Source organism: Tamandua tetradactyla, chromosome 6 (genome assembly GCF_023851605.1).
Source record: "Tamandua tetradactyla isolate mTamTet1 chromosome 6, mTamTet1.pri, whole genome shotgun sequence".
Taxonomy (NCBI): Eukaryota; Metazoa; Chordata; class Mammalia; order Pilosa; family Myrmecophagidae; genus Tamandua; species Tamandua tetradactyla.
The window spans coordinates 114,262,991-114,273,322 of record NC_135332.1 but is presented as its reverse complement, the minus strand read 5'-3'; the positions used below and the strand labels follow the sequence as shown (position 1 = coordinate 114,273,322).

Here is a 10,332-nt window from a genome sequence, read left to right as displayed (position 1 = left end):
ACATACTTTTTTATCATCACAATTGACCTTTATTTCCAAATTTTTTTGTGAACAATAACATGTACAAAAAAACTATAAATTTCAAAGCATAGCACCACAATTAGTTGTAGAACATATTTCAGAGTTTGACATGGATTGCAATTTCATAATTTTAGATTTTACTTCTAGCTGCTCTGAAATACTGGAGACTAAAAGAGATAGCAATTTAATGACTCAGTATTCATATTCATTTGCTAAATCCTACCTTCTCTGTATAACTCCACCATCACCTTTGATCTTTCCATCCCTCTCTTTAGGGGTGTTTGGGCTATGGCAATTCTAGATTTTTCGTATTGGAAGGATCTGTCACTAATGTGGAGTAGGGAGATGGAACTATCTGATGTTCTGGAAAGGCTAGGCTAGGTGTCAAAACTTGTGTGGACCAGGGACTCATAGTGCATGGAACCCTTGTGGCGTGGAATGGTCCTGGCTGGGGGTTTGCTGGTTATGATAGGTAGCAAAGTCTAACTCAATCTTGCATAAGAGCAACCTCCAGAGTAGCCTCTCAGCTCTATTTGAACTCTCTCTGCCACTGATAACTTTATTAATTATGCTTCTTTTCCCCCTTTTGGTCAGGATGTAATTGTTGATCCCACGATGCCAGGTCTGGATTCATCCCTGGGAGTCCTCTCCCACGTTGCCAGGAAGACTTTCACTTCTGGATGTCATGTCCCACGTAGGGGAGAGGGCAATGATTTCACTTGCAGAGTTGGGGCTTAGAGAGACTCAGGCCACATCTGAGAAACAAAAGAGGTCCTCCAGAATTAACTCTTAGGTATGCCTATATGTAGTCTAAGCTTCTCTGCTATCTACATAAGCTTAATAAGAGTAAGCCTCATGATAGAGGATGTGGCCTATTGGTGTCCCTAAAGTTTGACACACTATCAGGGGATTCCCTGATGGTAAAATATAATAGTTCCATATTCTTTTCCCCCTCTCAGGGGACTTTGCCCATACTTTTTGATTATCTGGCTAATATACTCTAGGATGTTTCCAGGCATTACAATAATTTATACCTGGTTAAAGGACCTCTTTCTTATACTGTGCTCCCTGTTTTAGTTGTTTAAATGAGTTATACAAATAGGTTGAATTAGATTATGCACTACAGAAAATTTCAGTTACAGATCAAATAAGCCTTTCTTCCATTGGTCTCAAAGATTATGTGTGGTTCTAAAATATGGACACTGTCTTCCTTACCCCTATGTTCTGAATTACTTTAACCCCAACCTGTTCAGCTTTGTTCTTATCTCTAAATATCAGGTTATATATATAAACAGCCTCTCAAAATCCAGAAATAATAATCAGCACTGTGTACTTAAATGTGTCTGCTCTAAACACCTGCAGTCTAGGCCCCTGTTTTCTTATAAGCATTTTCCAAAGGTGACCATACCATTCTTGCTTTTTTGTTTCTGGCTTATTTTGTCTCACCAAATGTCCCACATGCTCATTCACATCGTTGCATGCCCCACGACTTTGTTCCTTTTGTAGCATTCATAAATATACACCTTTGTTCGCCAAGCTGCTTCTCTGTCAGTGCATCCTGCAGCCACCTGCATTCATCAGGGATCATGTAGAAGGCCCGAAGTCCACAGTCCATTGTCATTCTCAATTTTAGATAATTGCATTGTTCCAGCTTTATCCCATTGTGATCAGAGAAAGTGCTTTGAATAATTTCATGTTTTTTAAGTTTATAAAGACTTGTTTTGTACCCCAGCATATGATCTATCCTGGAAAATGTTCCATGAACACTAGAGAAGAATGTATATCATGGTGTTTTGAGGTGTAATGACCTATATATGTCTGTTAGATCTAATCCATTTATCAAGTTGTTTAACTTCTCTATTTCCATGTTGATCTTTCTGGTTGTTCTATCTATAGAGGAGAGTGGTGTATTGAAGTCTCCTACTATTATTGCTGAAACATCTATCGTTCCCTTCAGTTTTGCCAATGTCTGTCTCATGCACTTTGGAGCTCCTTGATTGGGAGTATAATAAACATTTATGATTGTTACTTCCTCTTGGTGAATTGTTCCTTTTATTAATATATAGTGTCCTTCTTTGTCTCTTATGATGTCTTTACATTTAAAGTCTACTTTGTCTGATATTAGTATAGCTACTCCTGCTTTCTTTTGGTTGCAACTTGTGTGGAGCATCTTTTTCCATCCTTTCACTTCCAATCTATTTGTATCTTTGTGTCTAAGATAAGTCTCTTGTAAGCAGCATATAGCTGGACTATATTTCTTAATCTGATTGCCAATCTATATCTTTTAATTTGTAAGTTTAGTCTGTTAATGTTCAAAGTTATTAGTGAAAGGCATTTCTTGAATCCACTATCTTGTATTTTGGATTTTATTTTTCAGATCTATATGTTCTTTTCCTTCTTTCTCTTTTTATCCTTTAAGTTACTCTTACTGATATTCTTCACTTCTGTGCCTTCCTCCAGACTTCCCTCTCCTGTGAACTGTCTGTGAAAATTTTAACCTCTCCATCAGTTTTGGAGGACAGTTTGGCTGGGTAAAGAATTCTTGGCTGGAAGTCTTTGTCTTTCAGGATCTTAACTATATTGTACTACTGTATTCTTGCCTCCATAGTGCCAGTTGAGTAGTCTGAACTCATTCTTATGTGGTTACCCTTTTATGTAGTAGATTTTCTCTTGCTACTTTTCTGCTTCTCTTCAACATTTGAGAGACTGGTTAGTATGTGTCTTGGGAAGGCCTGGTTGGGTTTATTCTGTTTGGAATTTGTTGAGCTTCTTTGACTTGCATATTTTTGTCCTTTATAAGGGTTGGGAAGTTTTCACCTATTACATCCTCAACTAATCTTCCTAGCCTTTTACTGTTCTCTTCTCCTTCTAGGACTCCAATGAATGTTACATTTGTGTGCTTTGTTTTGTCCATCATTTCCCTGAGGTTCAATTCTAATTTTTCCGTCTTTTTTGCCATTTACTGTTTGGAAGTGTTTGAAATCAATTATTCTGACCTCTCCTTCGCTTATTGTTCCTTCTGACTCTTCAAAGTCTGCTGTTCTGTGTCTCTACTATGTTTTTTTTTTTTTGGTCTACAGCATCATTAATCTTTGTGATATCTGCTAATTTTTTATTTATTCGTTCAAATTCCTCTTTATGCTCTTCTAGTGTCTTCTTGATTTCTTTCATGTCATTAGCCATCCCATTTATTTTCATGAATAGAGTTATATGAACATCTCTGATTAGTTGTTTCAATGTGTATGTCTCCTCTGGTGTTTTAATTTGTTCATTATCTGTCTACATCATAATATGCTTGTGATCTGCTGTCTTTGTGGCATGTAAATATTTTGATTGGTTTACTTTGAAAGTTGCTTTCCTTCAGTAGTTTAAACCTTTGTATTTGTGGGATGGATGCGGAGCAGGATGCAGGGCATGGGGCGGGGCACAACAGTGTGGTGATGCGTTACAGCGCAGGTATAGGTGCAAGTTGGGGATGCTACACTTCTGCCAGTGAGTGTGGGCACTCAGCGGCAGGGAGGATGTTGCTGTTGCAGGTGCATGGGTCTGCGGGGTGGGGCCCTCGTTTGCACTGGGCTAGGGCACATGTGCAGAGCTTAGAGTAGCAGATCTGTGTTGCGCCTGCGTGGGCTGGGGACAGATGTAGCAGGGCAGCGTAGGTCACCACTTGCCCAGAGCTGGGTGCATGACTAGGGGCCGTGCGCATGTGCAGATCTGGGATAGCCATAAACTGATGTACATGTGCATATAGCTCAGGGTGGGTGGGGTGGTTTTGCACGACTCTGTGGGTTGCGGGGCTGTGCCAGTGAGGGCAGCACTTTCAAAGAACATGGCTTGGCTTACTTCCTAGTCCCCATTCACTCCTGAGAGCTCTTGGATTCTGTGTGTGCTGGTTTGAAAGGATGTATGTCCCCTGGAAAAGCTATGTTTTAATCTAAATCCCATTTTGTAAAGGCAGAATAATCCCTATTCAATACTGTATGTTTGAATCTGTAATTAGGTCATCTTTCTGAAGATGTAACCCAATCAAGAGTGGTTGTTAAGTGGAATTAGGTGATGGCATGTCTCCACCCATTTGGGTGGGTCTTGAGAAGTTTCTGGAGTCCTATAAAAGAGGAAACATTTTGGAGAATGAAGGAGATTCGGAGAGAGCAGAGAATGCTGCAGCCCCACCAAGCAGAGAGTCCAAGAGCGACCTTTGGGGATGAAGAAGGAAAATGCCTCCCGGGGAGCTTCATGAAACCGGAAGCCAAGAGAGAAAGCTAGGAGATGACACAGTGTTTGCCCTGTGTGCTTCCAGCTGAGAGAGAAGCCCTGACTGTGTTTGCCATGTGCCTTCTCACTTGAGAGAGAAACCCTGAACTTCATCGGCCTTCTTGAACCAAGGTATCTTTCCCTGGATGCCTTGATTGGACATTTCTATAAACTTGTTTTAATTGGGATATTTTCTCAGCTTTAGAACTATAAACTAGCAACTTATTAAATTCCCCGTTATTTATTTTTTAAATACAAAAAGCAACAAATAAATGCAGCATTCCTATTTTGATCATTGCGTTCTACATATAGAATCAGTAATTCACGATATCATCACATAGTTGCATATTCATCATTGTGATCATTTCTTAGAACATTTGCACCAATTTAGAAAAAGAAATAAAAAGACAACAGAAAAAGAAATAAAATGAAAACAGAAAAAAAAAATATATATATATACATACTATACCCCTTATCCCTCCCTTTCACTGATCACTAGCATTTCAAACTAAATTTATTTTAACATTTGTTCCCCCTATTATTTATTTTTATTCGATATGTTCTACTTATCTGTTGACAAGATAGATAAAAGGAGCATTAGACACAAGGTTTTCACAATCACACAGTCACATTGCAAAAGCTCTATCATTATCAATCATCATCAAGAAACATGGCTACTGGAACACAGCTCTACATTTTCAGGCAGTTACCTCCAGCCTCTCCATTACATCTTGACTAACAAGATGATATCTATTTAATGCGTAAGAATAACCTCCAGGATAACCTCTTGACTGTGTTTGGAATCTCTCAGCCGTTGACACTTTGTCTCATTTCCCTCTTCCCCCTTTTGGTCAAGAAGGTTTTCTCAATCCCTTGATGCTGAGTCTCAGCTCATTCTAGGGTTTTCTCAATCCCTTGATGCTGAGTCTCAGCTCATTCTAGAATTTCTGTCCCACATTGCCAGGAAGGTCCACACTCCTGGGAGTCATGTCCCACATAGACAGGGGGAGGGTGGTGAGTTGGCTGGAGAGAGAGGCCACATCTGAGCAACAAAAGAGGTTCTCCTGGGGGTGACTCTTAGGCCTAATTTTAAGTAGGCTTGACCTATACTTTGTGGGGCTAAGTTTCATGTGAACAAACCCCAAGATTGGGGGCTCAGCCAACAGCTTTGGTTGTCTGCACTGCTTGTGAGAATATCAAGAATTCAACTTGGGGAGGTTGGATTTTCCCCCTTTCTCACCATTCCCCAAAGGAGACTTTGCAAATACTTTTTTATTCACTGTTAAAATCACTCTGGGATTTATTGGGGCATCTCTTTGGACAAACCAGCAAAATCTCATGCCCTATTCAAGGTTCCATGTACTTATGGTGTTCAATTAAGCTGTCTGCATAAGTTATATTAGGAAATGCACTAGTCAAAATACAAATTTTGTACCAAATAAACATACAGTGGTCAGTTTTTGATATGTTGTTGGTGTTCAGTATATCTTGGTTGGTTATTTGGGATCCCAGTGTAATGTGTCTTCATTGCATATTGAGGACATTTCAAAGAACTGCTTAGAAAGTTAGTCTTGAAAACTAGGATCATCTGTATATTCAGTATTATTTTTGCTCAACATTTTTAAAACCCCCTTCCTTCATCAATTAATGCGTGTTCCAGAAATACAAAAGGTCAAGCAATATTCTGTATTATAGAGCCAATGCATTATAAACTGTTAGCTTTATGTAGAAGATTGAGAGGAGACTGATTTAAATCAAGTGAGTTGTATTACCTTTTGCTTATTTTGATATTTTAAAAACTACTCAGATGTGGTAGAACATTTGAATTATATTGAAAACATAAAAAATAATGTGCATAAAGTTCATATTTCATTAACCTGGGAAACTGAATGCTTGTTTGACATATCCGAGTCTTGCTCTTAAAAATGGATAATGTTATTCTTTACAAAGAGATTATACTTAGATATCTAGTGGGGACTCAATATTGGAATCATTTGACTGGTTTTGATTGCAATTTAAAAGTTTTCTATTGAGAAAATTATTGCATAAGACTTGAAAGCAACTTTTGACTGTTTCAGACTGGGTTAAAATGCAATAATTTTCTCAGAAAAAAAAATGAACCTTTGCTAAGAGTGGCAGGACATAATTCACCAAAATCAGGTATCTATTTTTCTTGGAGATTTCATATAATCCCTTAATTAGATGCTTCGAAACCACTCAGATCACCAAGGAGAGCAAGTCTTTACCCACTCTCCATCTAAGTGGTATTCATCATACAGTTTAATTACATCTGATTCTCGGGTAATAGTTTTGTTTTCCATAGAATAAGTTTATTCTGAAATTTTCAAGACATTGCCTGTTCTAAAGATAAATTCACGTTTAACAAATCACAGGAGGATGCCTGTATTCAGTTGCATTTGCTCACAGTTAGTACACAAATGGAGTGCACTGATTTACTTAGAGACTATGAAAAACTTTATATAGCTAAATTAGAAAATTCTCTAATGGAGAATTTTCAGATGCAGAGGGAGAGATGGGATACTTAAAAATAGTTACCAGAGAAGAACATTAGAAGCCATGCTCAAGAAGTTCAGAGAAAAAATGCCTTCCTATCCGTTAGAGTTCGAAGAAAACATTTATGAATAACAATAAAGGAAATTTCTACAATGGCTGTAGTCCACCTTCACATATGATAAAGCTGCATTTAAAGGAGTCCAGTGTAAATACAATTTATAAATCTTTGTAACCTGCTGTGCTTTAGACAGATAATCATTACTTCACTCTGGTCAAGATTCTGAACCTGTGTCTGACTCAAATATGTAGTTATGGGTGAAGGGATTGAAACAAAAGGAGATAATAATTCCTGGATTCTAGCTCCTTTTTCATAAGGGTTTTTTCTATTAGGACTGATTGTTGTATGTTCACACACAGGAAGATAGCATAGCCTCATTCACTACCTATCCTTGGTCTTCATATCCCAGCTATCTGGTGGATTTGCAGGATATTGCTGGAAGCATATGCTGTGTGCATTTGTATCTGAAGGAACTGTGTTATCCTCTGGGTGTTTACCTTTCAGATAGATGCCACTAAATTCGTTATGAAAATTTCTACCATTTTCTTTCATCTTTCATATTTGTTTTTAATCTGGAAAAGGAGAGGAACATTTATTAGTAAGAAAAATGAGCTACTTCTCAGAGCTGTGGAAACTATGGAGTACCATCTGTGTGGTTTGTGATGTTCCATATCAACTCATATTTGAGCTTTTGCAGGAAGTCATATAAAACTGCAAAATTAAAAATTAAAAAATTTTTAAAAATTATTATTAACACAGTTGATCCTATGGAGAATCAGGGTGAGAAAACCAATGGGAGGTACAGCCTGCTTTTCCATATCTGTTGTATCAATCCTTCTGGAGCATGTGATATCATTTGGTTATTTGCCAATTGATACTCACAACTTTACTATCTTGGTATGTAGGAAAATAAATGCATTCACACTCTGACTTGTATTGAATTCATTTTTACAAAAAGTCAGGTTCATGCCATGCAAACAGCAGCATTCAGGATAGCAAAAACACAAAGCAGAGGATGGTTCTTCATACAGCAGATGATACAGCCAAAGTATGGTTACAGCTGAGCTTCAGTGGCTAGCTGAGAAGCAAGCAGCAAGGCAGTATTCTCCATCCAGTTATATCACTTTTCTCACTCAGCAGGTAATAAACGTGAATTTGAAAAGTGGTATCATAAGCGGAAGCAGTGCTTCAACTCTCCCCACCCTCGGACTGTCATCAATCCTAGTGTCCCAACATGGTCAACAGAGTCAGACCCTCAAGCTCCTGAGAGCCACTCCAGCCTTTCTGGAAGCAGGAGCCTCCAGACAGGTGGCTTTGCCTGGGAGTGAGAGGTAGAGAATAACATGTATAGCAAGGCAACAGGGGTAGTTCCCCAGTACAGGTATCACTCTACAGCTGGCAGTTCCCAACTCTGTTTTGCCCTGCAGCAACTCGAACAACAAAAACTTCAGTCCTGGCAACTTCTGGACCATAGTTGAGCCTAGCTCTGTGTATTTGGCAGCCAGACACTACCTAACTCCAATTTATGGACAATGAATAATGGGGCAGGCTGTAGAATTTCAAGTGCCACGGTAGTGGCCAGAAGCCAACTACTCTGCCACAAAAAGTGGTGGTACCATCTCCAAGTTCTTCCTCCTCCCTAGTCCCCCAAATCCCCAACCAGTCACAAGCAGGTGCTCAGAAGGGCATCATCCCAGAGGTCTTCCAAAGGGCCCTCCATGGAAGGGCAGTGGCCTCCAGAGCAGCCTTTGTGCCCATCACCAGTTTCATAGGATCTCTGGAAGCTTCCCAAGTTATTTTCTCATATCCAAATGCTTCCCCACACAATCTGGAGCTCTTGATACAGTTATGGAACAGAGAAAATCAAAGTTGGTAAAGTCAGGGCCGATTTAAGATCCTGCTCACATGAGCCACAAGCACATGAAGGAAGAATCTTTTCACTACTCCTGGCTGCATGACAGAGTGTGGCGCATCCATCGGAGCTGCAAGGGGTTCATAGTACTTTTGCTGCCTTGAAGTTCCCAAAGCCTTCAGGCTCAAGTGTTGCCAATCAGCCTTTTACTGGGATAATGGGAAAATAGATCAGCTGGGTTTTGATGGAACTTGGCAGTGGCGACATTCAGCTGATGCATTCTATATCCCGTCAGAGCACATGCGTATCTTTTACGTTCCCTTTTAACCCCACTCCACCCACCTTAGGTCTTTTCTGTCCCTTTCCTGCTACCACACCAAAATGATATAAAAGAGACTCTTTGGCTATTTGCATTTTGCTCCCTCTTCTTTTCCAGATTGCAATATTAAGCTCTGTGGTCTATAAGCCTAAGACCCCAGACAGTATTATCTACCAAAGTTCTTCATCCCTTTCCTAAGGATCTGGGGTGTAGGGGGAGCATATTGCAGCTGGCATTTTCCATAAGCATACTCCACAAAGTGGAGAAAAGTCAGTGTGCTACTGATCACATGAGCCTGGGGAAAGGCATCCTTTGGAATTACTGGTTTCTGAGATTAATAAACTAATCCTATTTTTATTTTAAACAAACAAACAAAAAAACTATGATTTTTATTCAGAATAGATGTGTGCTACCATCCCTGAGTTTCTCCATGGAGTTCCTGAGCAACAGTGTCTATAGCTGCCTTTTATAGTCTATATATTGTTGGTGGGACTGGAGCAACAAATATTCAGGATTTCCTAATAGTAATAGTATTCTTTCCTAGTCTTCCATGGCTTCATCCTACTGGGGCTAAGACCTCTTGGTTTCCTTTTTTCTTTCCTAAAAGAAGGGAGGGAGCAGTACGTGTAGCATGATATATATTCAAATATTTAAGGGTGGTGATTGTACCCATAAAATCTAGGCAGTTACCAGAAGGTGCATACCTGTCTAGAATGAGTAAAAAGGAAAATAGATAGAAAATTGAAAGAAATAGAAAGGAGAAAAACTGTATGGTTTAGCCAGGAAGAGGTCAGAAAGAGTGAGGTTCTTTAAGCTTGCAATGTTTTTCATTTGTGGAATGTATTACTTCAGAAGTCCTAAGTCACAATGGTTTTACATATGGTTTCTTATTTCATCCTCACAACAAACTGACTAGTTGTGCAGGATTTAACTCTTTTTTATAAATCATGACATGGGTTAGCGAAAAGGTTAAGTAATTTAGTCACCTTCTTTTTACCAGTTGTGCAACACCAAACTTTTTGTTTCCCTCAACTCTCTCTTCCTTTAAAATTTCAAGATTCTGGTCAAAAAAGTGAGAGACTTTTGATCCATGGAGGTTCCTGAATTTTTTAGGATCTTTATTCACTAACTATGAAGCTTTCTATTGATTGAAAGCATATGAAATATTTAATTTGTCTTTGGCTGTTTTAGAAAATCTTGTATTTGAATTAAATAAGTGTGGTATAAAATGAACAAAAACTTACTAACTAGGAGAAATAGGGGCTATCGTTACTGTTTTATTACAGAGTTCTAACGCATTCATTTTTTTTTCTA

General features: G+C 38.9%; 1 protein-coding gene across 3 annotated transcripts in view; it reads left to right on the top strand.

The window, feature by feature from the left end:
• The window catches only part of NCOA2 (nuclear receptor coactivator 2), a 331,589-nt gene that overhangs the window by 20,859 nt on the left and 300,398 nt on the right, over positions 1-10,332 (top strand). The window lies entirely within an intron of this gene.